Source organism: Hyperolius riggenbachi, chromosome 1 (genome assembly GCF_040937935.1).
Source record: "Hyperolius riggenbachi isolate aHypRig1 chromosome 1, aHypRig1.pri, whole genome shotgun sequence".
NCBI lineage: Eukaryota > Metazoa > Chordata > Amphibia > Anura > Hyperoliidae > Hyperolius > Hyperolius riggenbachi.
Genome location: NC_090646.1, coordinates 164,728,713 through 164,741,284, shown reverse-complemented (window position 1 = coordinate 164,741,284; position 12,572 = coordinate 164,728,713). Strand labels below are relative to the sequence as shown.

Genomic DNA, 12,572 nt, shown 5'->3' with positions numbered 1-12,572 from the left:
CCTTAAAACGCTGCTTTGCGTCAAATCCAGATTTTTCCCCGGGACTTTGGGCATGTATCCCACTCCGCCATGCCCACCTCCAGGTGTTAGACCCCTTGATACATCTTTTCCATCACTTTTGTGGCCAGCATAATTTTTTCTATTTTTCAAAGTTCGCATCCCCATTGAAGTCTATTGCGGTTCGCGAACTTTTACGCGAACCGAACCTTCTGCGAAGGGGTTCGTGAACCGAAAATCAGAGGTTTGCGACATCTCTAGTATTAGTGATGTAGTGAACATCACATTTTAAGTACGTGAACTCAACCAATGGAGAGCCCTGGAGGGAAATTTAAAGGTGCCTAAGCTCTAGCTATACATAGTATAGCTAGAGCTGTGTGGTTTCGGGTGATCTTCAATCAAGTTAAGAAGAGGATATTGGGTTTGGATTATTTCCGAGGATATTGGCATGGGAACATTTTTTTAAATGTACAGGTAAGTATTTATGGTTAAGATTAATAAAGGACTTTTCTCGTGGTTGCGTTTTTATTTCATTAAACCTATACTCATTCCTCCTGGGGAGTGGGAGGGCATGTGCGGGTCTCTTTCTTATAGGGGTCTCGCAAATGCCACCATGAACCCCCATACCACGTTTTGATTGTGCATGGTAATCATACCATGCACAATCTTGTTTTACTGATTTTCGGGGGCGGGTGGACGTAGCGGCGAGCGCACAAACAACGGCAGGGAGAAATAAATACTCACTTGCCAGCAGGTCCTGCACGCTATACTAGCTTCATTCTACTTCCTGTTCTTGCGTCCCATTTCCCTGAAACAGCACCCCCTGGGCGCTATTACAAGGAGATGATATGCAAGAACAGGAAGAAGAAGGACAAGCAGGTGTATTAAAACGTCCTGCTGGAGCCTCTTAATGGCTCCAGGACGTTTTTATAAGTGAAGAAGCGCTGCTGCCACTGTGCGCGCGGGTACACTCCCGCGCATGCACGTGCGTTCACATGTGCGTGCACGTGAGATCAGTAAAACAAAAAACAATATAGAAAAAATGCAGCTTTATTTTCAAATAATATATTGTCAACATACTTTGACCTAGGGGCATAATTCAAATTCAAATCTTGCGATAACCAGGACAAATAGGCAGATAAAATGTGTGGGTTTTATGTATAGTGTTTATATTAAAACTATATGGGATGAAATTGGAGAAATACTGTATTTTTTTCATTTTTTCCTTGTTTTTTCCTTTAAAAAATGCACAGAAAATAAAGTAATTACTGAAAACAAATATCAACCCCAAAAAAACAAACAAACAAACAAAAAACAAGATATAGATCATTCCATTGTGCTTAGTAGTGATTAGGCTATTGGCAAATGAAAGGGATGAGCACTGAAAGGTGAAAATCGCTCTTATCCGTTAGTGAGTTTAGTTTTTTGTTTTTTTTTCAAATTGTACTTTGTATTGATACTTGTTAGAAGACAATTACAACATAAGCATTACATTGTACCGGTGGAATTGTCTTTACATCAAACATACAGTAAAAATGTACAAACTGTATTGTGTAACAACCAAAATAAGAAAGAACAAAGCAGTAATGCATACAAACACAATTGCCTCCATGTAAAAAATATACAAAGAAAAATTGTAGCTTGAGCCGTTTGTCAGTAGGTGGACTGCCTGTATTTGAAAGTGTAGCTGCCTAGCTGTAAGTAGAATAACATGCAATACATCATTGTGTTTACCTTTGTCTTGAAGTCTGCCTCTCCTCCAGAGTGATTCAATCGCTTGTAGCCGTCTCTGTAATACAGAACTGGAGCAGTGCAGTATGGGTATTATTTAGTTTCGTTTCTCTGAAGCCGACACCTCTTTTGCAGTGATGTGTGTTCTGCTATTCTTAGCTGCACAGCACAAGTTCTCCATACCATTTTAATTGTACGTTACTTGTGATTACTGATGATTGCCGGGAACACTCACCATCACAAAAAGTAGGTTTGGACAGGTTTTGAGTGAGTCATTATTGTGTAAGATGACATAAAAATAAGTGAAGACAATTCTGCTAATGCACACTTATCAACCACAACATTAAAACCACTGACAGTTCATATTAAAGTGGACCCAAACCAAACATTTTTTTTTAATTCAAAATATTTAGTTGCACCACTCTGACACATACAAATATAAATAAACACTCCTTCAAGCCTATGAGCATTTCAGTGCATGCTTTACACCCTTCTCTTCTCATAACTAGGGTTATACAGGTGGCAGCTATTAGCAATTCCTCCTTTGCTGGACACCACCTACTCCACCAGTCTGCCGGATTCTGTCCCGGCAATATGAAAGGAAGGGAGGGGTTCCTCCAATAAATGTAAAATATTTTATATTTGTCATCATGCAGCTGAACAAAGGCTGTTATTTATTATTATAATTTAGAAAATAGATTTTATTTCTGAAATCTTGTATTTTTAATTTGGGTCCACTTTAACAACACTGATTATCTTGTTACACTGGCAGAACGGTCTCCCCACATACATCATTTGCACCCCTCCTGCACTTAATGTATACACACACACACTTACAATGAATACTCACACGACACATGCACACACTCAAACACACAGTGGATACACATACACTGCAGCAATACACATAACCTAGAGATTCACAGGTACAGGATCATTTGGGAACTTTTTACACTGGGGGTAAACCAAACCAAATAACCCTTTCACAACAATCCCAGCCCAAATGTCTTTCTTATGAGAAACAGGGGGCCCAACATCTCTCCACCCTCCCCCACTGTGGCACTTCACCTTTCTAAGGCAATGTATACATCTGATAACTGTCATCCATCGGGGACCGGGTAACAATCCCTGGGGCTGACAATTCGGTGAATGATGTACAGACAGATCCCTAGCTATGTGTTCTGCTGTTATGGAGGGGGCGGAGGGACTTCGATTAGTGCTCGAGGAGTGGCTTCTATCAGTCGGGAGGGGGAAGAAAATAGCATTGTGAATGCCCATGCTCGGGTATCGGGGGTGATACCTGTTTGTAACACTGTAAATATGTAGATATGTCCAGCACTCCTTTGCATCAGAACTCCCCCCATGTGTATCATTTGGCTGCACTAGGTCCTGCTGATATGGGTGCATGTTCTGGTTACCTAACTGTGCTTTGTTGATTTTAGGGCAGTATACTGCCTCAATTTATGCAGGGCCAGATACTTTGCACCTTGTTAGGCTTAACAGTATATATACTGTTTAGTGTACATTTACCAGGACTATACTAGTCAGCTTTTATATATGTGGACCAGGGCTGGTACTTGCCACACTTTTAATAGGGCCAGCTACACCCCAGATATCCGATTTATCCTTGCAATCTGTATTTAATACAGATGGCTTATCTATGACCACTATTTATGTGTACAAATATGGCTCTTGAGTCTCTTATGACCCACGTGTTGCATATATTAACCACTTCCGTACCAGCAGTCTCTGGCCCCTTAAGGATCAAAGACTGCTGGTACCGTAAAACGCTGCCTCCCAACGAATCTATGAATGAATAGAAAGGTTAAAGATAAAATGAAGAGGAAAAAGAATGCCTATAAGGTCCTAAAACAGGAGGGGACAGAGGCTGCACTAAGCAATTATAAGGAGTGCAATAAAAATTGTAAAAAATAAATTAGGCTGGCAAAGATTGAAGCTGAAAAACAAATCGCTAAGGATATCAAATCTAACCTAAAAAAGTTTTACAAGTACATTAACTCTAAAAAAAAGTAAGGCTGACTGTATAGGACTCCTAAAGGATGAGGGTGGGAACTCAATGGTGGATGACCAATGTAAGGCCTCTTGCACACTGCACGCGATTCCGATTCAGATTCCGCTTTTTAATCAGTTTTTACATCCGATTCAGATTCCGATTTGCAGTGTGCAGGGAGTAAACTGCAAATCGGAATCTGAATCGGATGTAAAAACTGATTAAAAAGCGGAATCTGAATCACTTGCAGAGTGCAAGAGGCCTAAGGCAGAGTTATTAAATGCTTTCTTTGCTTCTGTCTTCACAAAAGAAACGGCACTGTTGCAAACTACAGAGGCGGAAGAGTCTCAATCTTCTAACTGTAATATTAAATACTTAACGCAGGAGGAAGTGAAGGCAAGACTAAATAAATTAAAAATAGACAAAGCACCTGGCCCGGATGGCATGCATCCTCGGGTCCTAAGGGAATTAAGTTCAGTTATAGATAAACCCCTTTATCTTATCTTTTGTGACTCTCTTGCACCTGGCAGAGTCCCAGTAGATTGGCGTACAGCCCACGTTTTCCCATTATTTAAGAAGGGCAAAAAAATCAGATCCAGGAAATTATAGACCTGTAAGCTTAACATCAGTTGTATGCAAACTATTTGAGGGGTTACTAAGAGATACTATACATGACTTCATAGTAGAAAATAATCTTATTTCTCAGCATCAACATGGGTTTACTAAAGACAGGTCCTGTTTGGCTAACATGCTCAGCTTTTATGAGGTAGTGAATGCTAATATGGATATTGGGAATGCTGTAGATGTGATATACTTGGACTTTGCAAAGGCCTTCGACACTGTTCCTAACAAAAGTCTAGTGCAAAAGTTGAGGATGCAAGGACTGGGGAAGAGTCTGTGTTCATGGATAGGGAACTGGCTAATGGACAGAAAACAAAGAGTTGTGGTCAATGGATCGTACTCAAAATGGGAGACTGTTAGCAGTGGGGTCCCACAGGGGTCTGTTCTGGGTCCAGTGCTCTTCAATTTATTTATTAATGACTTAGTAGATGCAGTAGTGAGCAATGTTGCTATTTTTGCAGATGATACAAAATTGTGCAGAATCATCAACTCTCAGGAAGATAGTGTCATATTGCAACAGGATCTGGATAGGATGGCTATATGGGCACATACATGGCAGATGAAATTCAATGTTGACAAATGTAAAGTCATGCATTTTGGACGTACTAATGGTCTAGCACCATACAAAATAAATGGGATACAGTTGGGGACATCAAACTTGGAAAAGGACTTAGGAGTACTCATTGACAACAAGTTAAATAATCGTACTCAATGCCAAGCAGCTGCAGCTAAAGCTAACAAAATTTTGGGATGCATTAAAAGGGAAATAAAAACTCCAGATGATAGCATAATATTGCCCCTGTTCAACTCTCTAGTAAGGCCACATCTGGAATATGGAATTCAGTTCTGGGCATCACATTACAAAAAAGATATTGCAGTTTTAGAGCAGGTGCAGAGACAAGCAACAAAATTGATATGTGGGATGGAAGGTCTCACTTATCAAGAAAGGTTAGATAAACTGGGTTTATTTAGTCTAGAGAAAAGACGCCTTAGAGGGGATCTAATTAACATGTATAAATACATCAGAGGGGAATATAATAGCTTGGCGGATGAGCTTTTTGTCCCTAGGCCTTCTCAAAGGACTAGAGGACATGATCTGCGCATGGAGGAAAAACGTTTTAGCCATTTATTTAGGAAAGGGTTCTTTACAGTAAGAGTGATTAAGATGTGGAATGCATTGCCACAGGAAGTCGTTATGGCAAACTCTATACCTGCATTTAAAGAGACTCTGAAGCGAGAATAAATCTCGCTGCAGAGCTCATAGTTAGCAGGGGCACGTGTGCCCCTGCTAAACTGCCGCTATAGCGCCGCTAAACGGGGGTCCCTTCACCCCCAAAGCGACACTTGGTCGCAGACTTGGTCGTTCCTGGAGGCAGGGCTAACGGCTGGAGGCAGGGCTAACGGCTGCAGCCCTGCCTCCAGTCGCGTCTGTCAGCGGCGCATTGCCGCCTCTCCTCCGCCCCTCTCAGTGAAGGAAGACTGAGAGGGGCGGGGGAGAGGCGGAGACACGCGCTGACAGACGCACGTGGGGCAGGGCTGCGGCGGTTAGCCCTGCCACAACCAGGAAGCGCTCCCCCGCATTACGGAGGGGATTTGGGGGATCAGGGACCCCTGTTAAGCCGCGGGATAGTGGCGGTTTAGCAGGGGCACACATGCCCCTGCTATCTATGAGGTCTGAAGCGAGATTTATTCTCGCTTCAGACTCTCTTTAAAGGGGGCTTAGATGCTTTCCTTGCGTTGAAAGACATCCATGGCTACAATTACTAGGTAATGCCTAATGATGTTGATCCAGGGATTTTATCTGATTGCCATCTGGAGTCGGGAAGGAATTTTTCCCTTTAGGGGCTAATTGGACCATGCCTTGTAAGGGTTTTTTCGCCTTCCTCTGGATCAACAGGAATATGTGAGGGAGCAGGCTGGTGTTGTACTTTACACTGGTTGAACTCGATGGACGTATGTCTTTTTTCAACCAAAATAACTATGTAACTATGTAACTATGTAACTATGTAACATACCCGCCACTCTTGCCGATCACGATGCTGTCCAATCGCTGCAGGCTCCTCTCTCTGCCGTCTCTATGATTGGCAGAGCACTGTCAGCCGCTTTCATTGGCTCCTGACGCTGTCTATCAATATGAGCCTAAGTGATTGGCAGAGCGAGTGAATTGCAGCGCGGAAAGAGCGGCGAGATCAGCATAGTGGCAGGGTTGCGGAATACCGAAGCAGTAGAAACTACTTCTACTCAGAGCCGCAGCACCACCTACTGGAAGTAGATTCGTACTGCTTCTGTCCGGAAGCAGTTATTCTCCTGTACATATTTTATCGGGCTTTGTTGAATATTTATAGTACAGCAGGCAATCACATAGTCATAGCTTGACCATAATAGATAGGAATTCTACAGTGAATTCCAAGCCTACAGACGGTGCTCACACATTTGAATGCACATGTGACCATTTTGTTGTCAAAGGAGGTTGAGAAAAACAGTGAACTTATATTCATACCTGTTTAAAGCCTCAGCTCCTATTGCTTTACATTTATAAAATAGTAAATCTGCATTAATCAGCAATGCACAAAGTTTGTATCTCTATTGTTTTGCTATAGATAGATTCTCTCTCTCGCTATATATATATAATATATATATATATATATATATATATATATATATATATATATATATATATATATATATATACACATACATACATACATATATACATACATATATATATATATATATATATATATATATATATATATATATATATATTCTGGCGTATAAGACTACTTTTTAACCCAGGAAAATCTTCTCAAAAGTCGGGGGGACATCTTATACACCGGGTGTCATCATATAGGGCGGGTGCTTAAACTTCCGAGCTGGACTGGAGAACTTATGTGTAGGGTGTAGCTGCAGTCAGTGGTGCGGTGGTTTGGTACAAATCCTGTTTGGCTTTTACTGAGAACATTGTGCTGTGGGAGAAAGGTGGGGGTTCTTATTTAGAATGCTTTTGAACAATTTTCCCATTATGCTACTCATACAGATACTTATGTAGTCGACTGGGTCATACTGATCTCCACCCTTGTACAGTAAATAAGAGTTATACAGCTTTTATTCCAGACCTCCATATTGTTTCTATATTGTAGCATGTATTGCTGATTGTAGTGCTATATATTTTATGTGCTAAATTGTATATAGTGAGCCCTCTTATATGTGAATCTCTTCATTCGGATCTGTACATTGGTTCATTTGGGGCTGGAGGCTTTCCTTAATACTTGTTTACTAGAACCTAATACCAGATGTGTTCTTTAGTTCACATTAGCGCGAAGTACAATTATACTACTAATGTAGGATAAGTGCTAATATAGCTCAGGGCGCCTTGCCCTTGTTTAACTGATAATACGCTTTTAAGTATGAAAATAGAGATATTGTAGATTAAATGTTGAGAGCACAAAATGGCCTGAAAGGGGGCCATTTAAGGTTACAATGAAAGTGATTATATTCGAATATGACTACCTAATTGTGTTCATAACAGAAGAATCACTTATGAACAGGTTGTAAAGTTGCCAGTCCAGGATGGCCGAGAGATGACGCTTTCTGGTGTGATTCCAGCCATTATCACTTGTTGATTGTCTAGGAGGGGCTTTCCCATACTCCATAGGCTAGCATGGGGCACCATGATAGTCTATGGGAGGAAAAGCTATAAAACCCAGCCGCTATTTCAGGAGAGTGAGATTTCTCTGGACTCTCGCTGGGCTGGCCATCCAGCGTTGACTTGACTGCCTGCTCTGCCCAAGGAACTTCTTAGCCGTCGCGGGGGAAAGAGTCACTCACGTAGGACGGGTGGAAGTTGCTGCAACCTTGAGCGGACACCTAGAAACACAAGGTGATGTGTTGTGTTTATAGTATTGTATTTTATTGTACTCTTAATCTTTGCCTTCTTTAGGATAACTTTGTAGTTTGTATTTTATATCTTGTATCAATAAACTTGATGATTGGAGGGATCATAAAGAACTAGTAATTGCTGTCTGTTCAAGTGGTGTCCCTTTTCTACGGCAATACACTGATGAACCATATTTGATCCATCCTGATAGTATTACATCCATACCCTGCTGGAGTTTTTTCTTTTCTTTATTTTCCTCCATTGTAAATGGTACATCGATTGTTGTGTTTGTTCCAGGCTGAGGTCTTTAAAGGAATACAGCCCCACTTTGCCATTTTGGATGTGCTGTCCGTTCTGTTTGGACTTTTTGGCAATATATTTCCAAGTCTCCCAAAGTGAGATGTTCTCTGCTTACTGCACACCTATGTTAGCTAAGGTCATAGGTACCCCAGAAGCAATTGTGTTTCCTCTGATCTGCTGAGATTCTTATTTTTTATTTTATGATATTCCTATATTTCATGTTTAACTTTCTGGACCATTTAAAGGCAGATGCCAGATTATGTAAATCGAATGGATTAGTTGTACAGATGGTTTACTTGGAAGAGTTGATGTGTAGTTGGTTGTGATCTGACAGATGTCATTGTGGAGTGACTGTAAAGGCACAGATGCTTGCAGGGTTCATGTCAGTGATAGCATAGTCCACCACAATACTGCCTACATGGTAACTGCATCTGTATCTTCCTAGTAAAGCCCTAGATTTCTACAGAGGTTCAGCAGTTGTTTTTCATTCTTATTGAGAGTGTGTTGTAGCTATTACTGTCTTTCTGTGGTGCTTAAGGATATTGGTCCTCAGGGCCAAATATAGGAATATTGCTATCGGAGGTAGTCCGTTTCTGCTACTCTTCTGGATTTTGGGTCACCATTAGTACCATTCTCATGGTTTGAAGCTCTCTGGATTGGAGTATGGGCATTCTTATTGGGCTGTTTATTGTGCACATAGGTAAACATCATTCTGAGAGTAAATGATGGAGCTGCTTAACTCCAGTCGGGGGGGGGGTATAGGTTTGTGCTTTTCCAGCCGGGTACTCAAGAAACCAGCAAGCACATGTATCCAGCATCAGGCGATCCCCGCCAGAGCAGAATACTGGGGACTCTGCTGTATTATGTATCCTGAGTAGCGACCCTGCTTGGTGTGGTTTTTTTGGTTACAACAGAGAATACCTTGTAAATAGTGGGGACCTGGTGAGTCGTCCTGTCTGGATCCATGTCTCCTTCTATATGTCTACCTTTCTTGGTCTTTCTTTAAAAAGGTATTACTTTTACATGACTGTTTTCTCTACCTACATAATTGGTCTTTCTTTAAAATCGGGGTTATTTATTTTTATCTCAAAAGCTGACACATTCAGACTCTGAATATTCCAGCTGCTAATTGTGTGGGATTTCATATCTTGTTAGTCTGCCTTGTAATGAGCTGACTGTTTACAGAAGCAGTTCCTTAATTTCTGTTCTGTGGTGTTCTGACTGTCTTTTGTCTTGTGGTGGGGTGGTTTCCTGCGCTGTTGCAATCTCTGTGGGCTCACATTTGGGTTAAAGTAGTTTATTACGTGATGGCTTGGGTTAGCTGGCATTGGAAATTCTTGTTAAAGGATACCAGAGCCAAAAAAAACCTTGGAAAACGGCGGGAGCAAGCTTATAATGTCACCTGTGCCGATGCCTACTGTTCCCCCCATTCTCCTCTCTGCCCCCCCCATTTTACCTGAACGCACCCCAGGATCTTCTTGTAATTCAAGGGAGTTGGGCTACGACTCAAGCACTAGCCATGGCCGAGAGCGCACTGCACATGCGTATGAACCAAGCCTTTGAACGTGCCCCTTGCAAGCTGAGATACTTCGTATCATGTAGATGCTGACAGGATATAGGGAAATGCTTATTTTGGTTGTCAGTTACTTTTTGATATCCGGGATGGTCAGAAGAATGCCTCTCTCTTACATTGTGGGCTGCCCTTGTAACTTCTTCTCTATCTGAAGCTCCAAACATGCATACAGAGAAAATGAGGACTTGGGAGCATGAGGTTGTTTAACCACTTAAGTACCAGCGGTCTCTGCCCCCTTAAGGACCAGAGACCGCTAGTACAAGAACAACGGATTCCCAACTAATTGCCACGCATACCCACCACAATCGCCGCAATCCACAGGACATAGACTCTGCCGTCTCTATGACGGCAGAGCCATGTGAGCCAGTCAGGAGCCACTTTCATTGGTTCCTGACCGTATCTATCAATGTAAGCCAATGGGAGTGGCTTACATTGATAGACACGGCCAGGAGCCAATGAAATCGGCTCCTGACTGGCTCTGCCGTCATAGAGACAGGCAGAGCCTGTGAGCTGCGGTGAGAAACGTCGAGTTTGACCGGCGCGATCGGCGGGGAGCGGCGGAAACAGTGAATTAGTGCGGTGATTGAAATCTACGTCCTGCCTGCCAGGAGCCTACCAAAACATGACATAGATTTCAATCACCTTGGTCCGAAAGTAGTTATGGAGGTTAGCCATGTACTAGGCTGTAGCCAACATTAAGCAATTCCATTAATACAATGGTTCCAGGTTTGTGTGATGCACAGAACTTTGATCTCAACAATGGTGAAAGGTGAAACTGATAAAGCTATAATTTCCTAGTACATGTTTATTACCAGTTTCATAAATATACCTTTAGTTTAAAAGTTAAAAAAGCTAGAGCATAGAGCAGACATCCTGTGCCCACACAGCCATTCACCGATGCTCCGGCCCCGCCTCTGGTGCACTTCTGGAATTTCAGACCTTAAAGTCTGAAAACCACTGCGCCTGCATTGCCGTGTCCTCGGTCCCGCTCAGTGCTGCTCGTAATGGAAAAATCTACGCTTACGGATCATTACGCGTAATTTTACGCTATTACGCATTACGCAATTACGGTTACGGCGAAGGAAATTATCTACGGTACATCACTGTAATTACGCGTAAACTTACGCAATTACGCGTAAGGATACCGTAATGAAGGCGCTTACACTACGATGTTACGCGTAGTGCCGTAATACCCATTAATGCGTATTTTTTGACGCATGCGGACGATATGTACGCAATAGCCGTCAATGTGACAGTTATTGCGTACATATCATTCGTATGCGTCAAAACGTACGCTTATACTGAAGGGCGGGAGAAGATACTATTGGTTGCTTAGGATGTTGACTGATTGGCTACTCTTAGAAAATGGGAGATTTTACGTTAGTAATTACGCGTAACATTACGCGTAAGTGTTCGTAAAATTACGCATGCCTAGCAATTACGGTAGACAGTGTAATTACGATACCACTTACGGTCTTACGCGTAAATAATTACGCGTAAGACCGTAAGTTACGCGTAACGCTTACGCGTAAATTTACATTGAATTACGATGCGTAATTACGCTCATGCGTAATTTCGGCCCAGCACTGGTCCCGCTGACACAGCAATGCAGGCGCAGTGGCTTTCAGACTTTAAAGTCTGAAATTCCAGAAGTGAACCGGAGCATCGGTGAGTGACTGCGCGGGCACAGGATGTCTGTGGGGGACCATTAGAAGCCCCGGGTAAGTTCAACTCATTTTCCCTCGACCCCCCCTAAAGTATACCTTTAAGAAGATATATTTGTTGCTGTGCAATTGTTTACCTGATAAACTTGTTATTCCTGCATTAACTGCTGGGCCGATTTTTATCAAATAAAAAGCAGCACACGCAGCCGGCACTTTGCCAGCCGCGTGTGCTGCCTGATCGCCGCCGCTCTGCGGCGATCCGCCGCGAGCAGCAGCGAAAGAGGGTCCCCCAAGCCGCCCGAGCCCTGCGCAGCCGGACCAATCAGTTCCGGGAGGCGCTAAGGGCTGGATCGGAGTCGGCTGACGTCCATGGCTCATCGCGGCCCTTCTTGTTACTTCTGATCGCCGGAGGCGATCAGAAATATGCAACAAGAGCGCCCTCTGGTGGGCTTTCATGCAGCCAACTTTCAGTTGGCTGCATGAAATAGATTTTTTTTTATAAAAAAAAACCCTCCCGCAGCCGCCCTGGCGATCTCAATAGAACGCCGGGGAGGTTAAAGTGTACCGGAGACGAAATTGTTATTCTTCTGCCACCAAGTTTAAATATATCACTGTAAATACAATTTTTGGTTTTATTTTACGATTCTCATGGGAATATATTTATTTCAAACTACCAAAATCTTCAACCCTGAAAGGTAATAATGGCAAGGATGGCAAGAAAATGGATTGCAAATTGTATGCAGCTTGGAACTGTGCCGGTCACAATCAGCAGGAAGTGCATTAAACTGTCTGGGTAGC

The 12,572-nt window shown here is 42.5% G+C and overlaps 2 protein-coding genes across 7 annotated transcripts in view; one reads left to right on the top strand and one right to left on the bottom strand.

Moving 5' to 3' along the window:
• LOC137569165 (probable ATP-dependent RNA helicase DDX60) overlaps positions 1–12,572 on the bottom strand; it is a 248,003-nt gene that overhangs the window by 231,119 nt on the left and 4,312 nt on the right. For 5 of the 6 annotated variants that reach the window (XM_068278820.1, XM_068278816.1, XM_068278821.1 and 2 more), the window contains one exon: positions 1,732–1,799. The gene's annotated coding sequence lies outside the window, so the exon portion shown is untranslated. The remainder of the gene's footprint in view (positions 1–1,731; positions 1,800–12,572) is intronic. The other variant, XM_068278818.1, reaches the window with a different exon arrangement.
• The window catches only part of CBR4 (carbonyl reductase 4), a 45,534-nt gene continuing 41,063 nt past the window's right edge, over positions 8,102–12,572 (top strand). The window contains exon 1 of the mRNA XM_068278824.1: positions 8,102–8,240. The gene's annotated coding sequence lies outside the window, so the exon portion shown is untranslated. The remainder of the gene's footprint in view (positions 8,241–12,572) is intronic.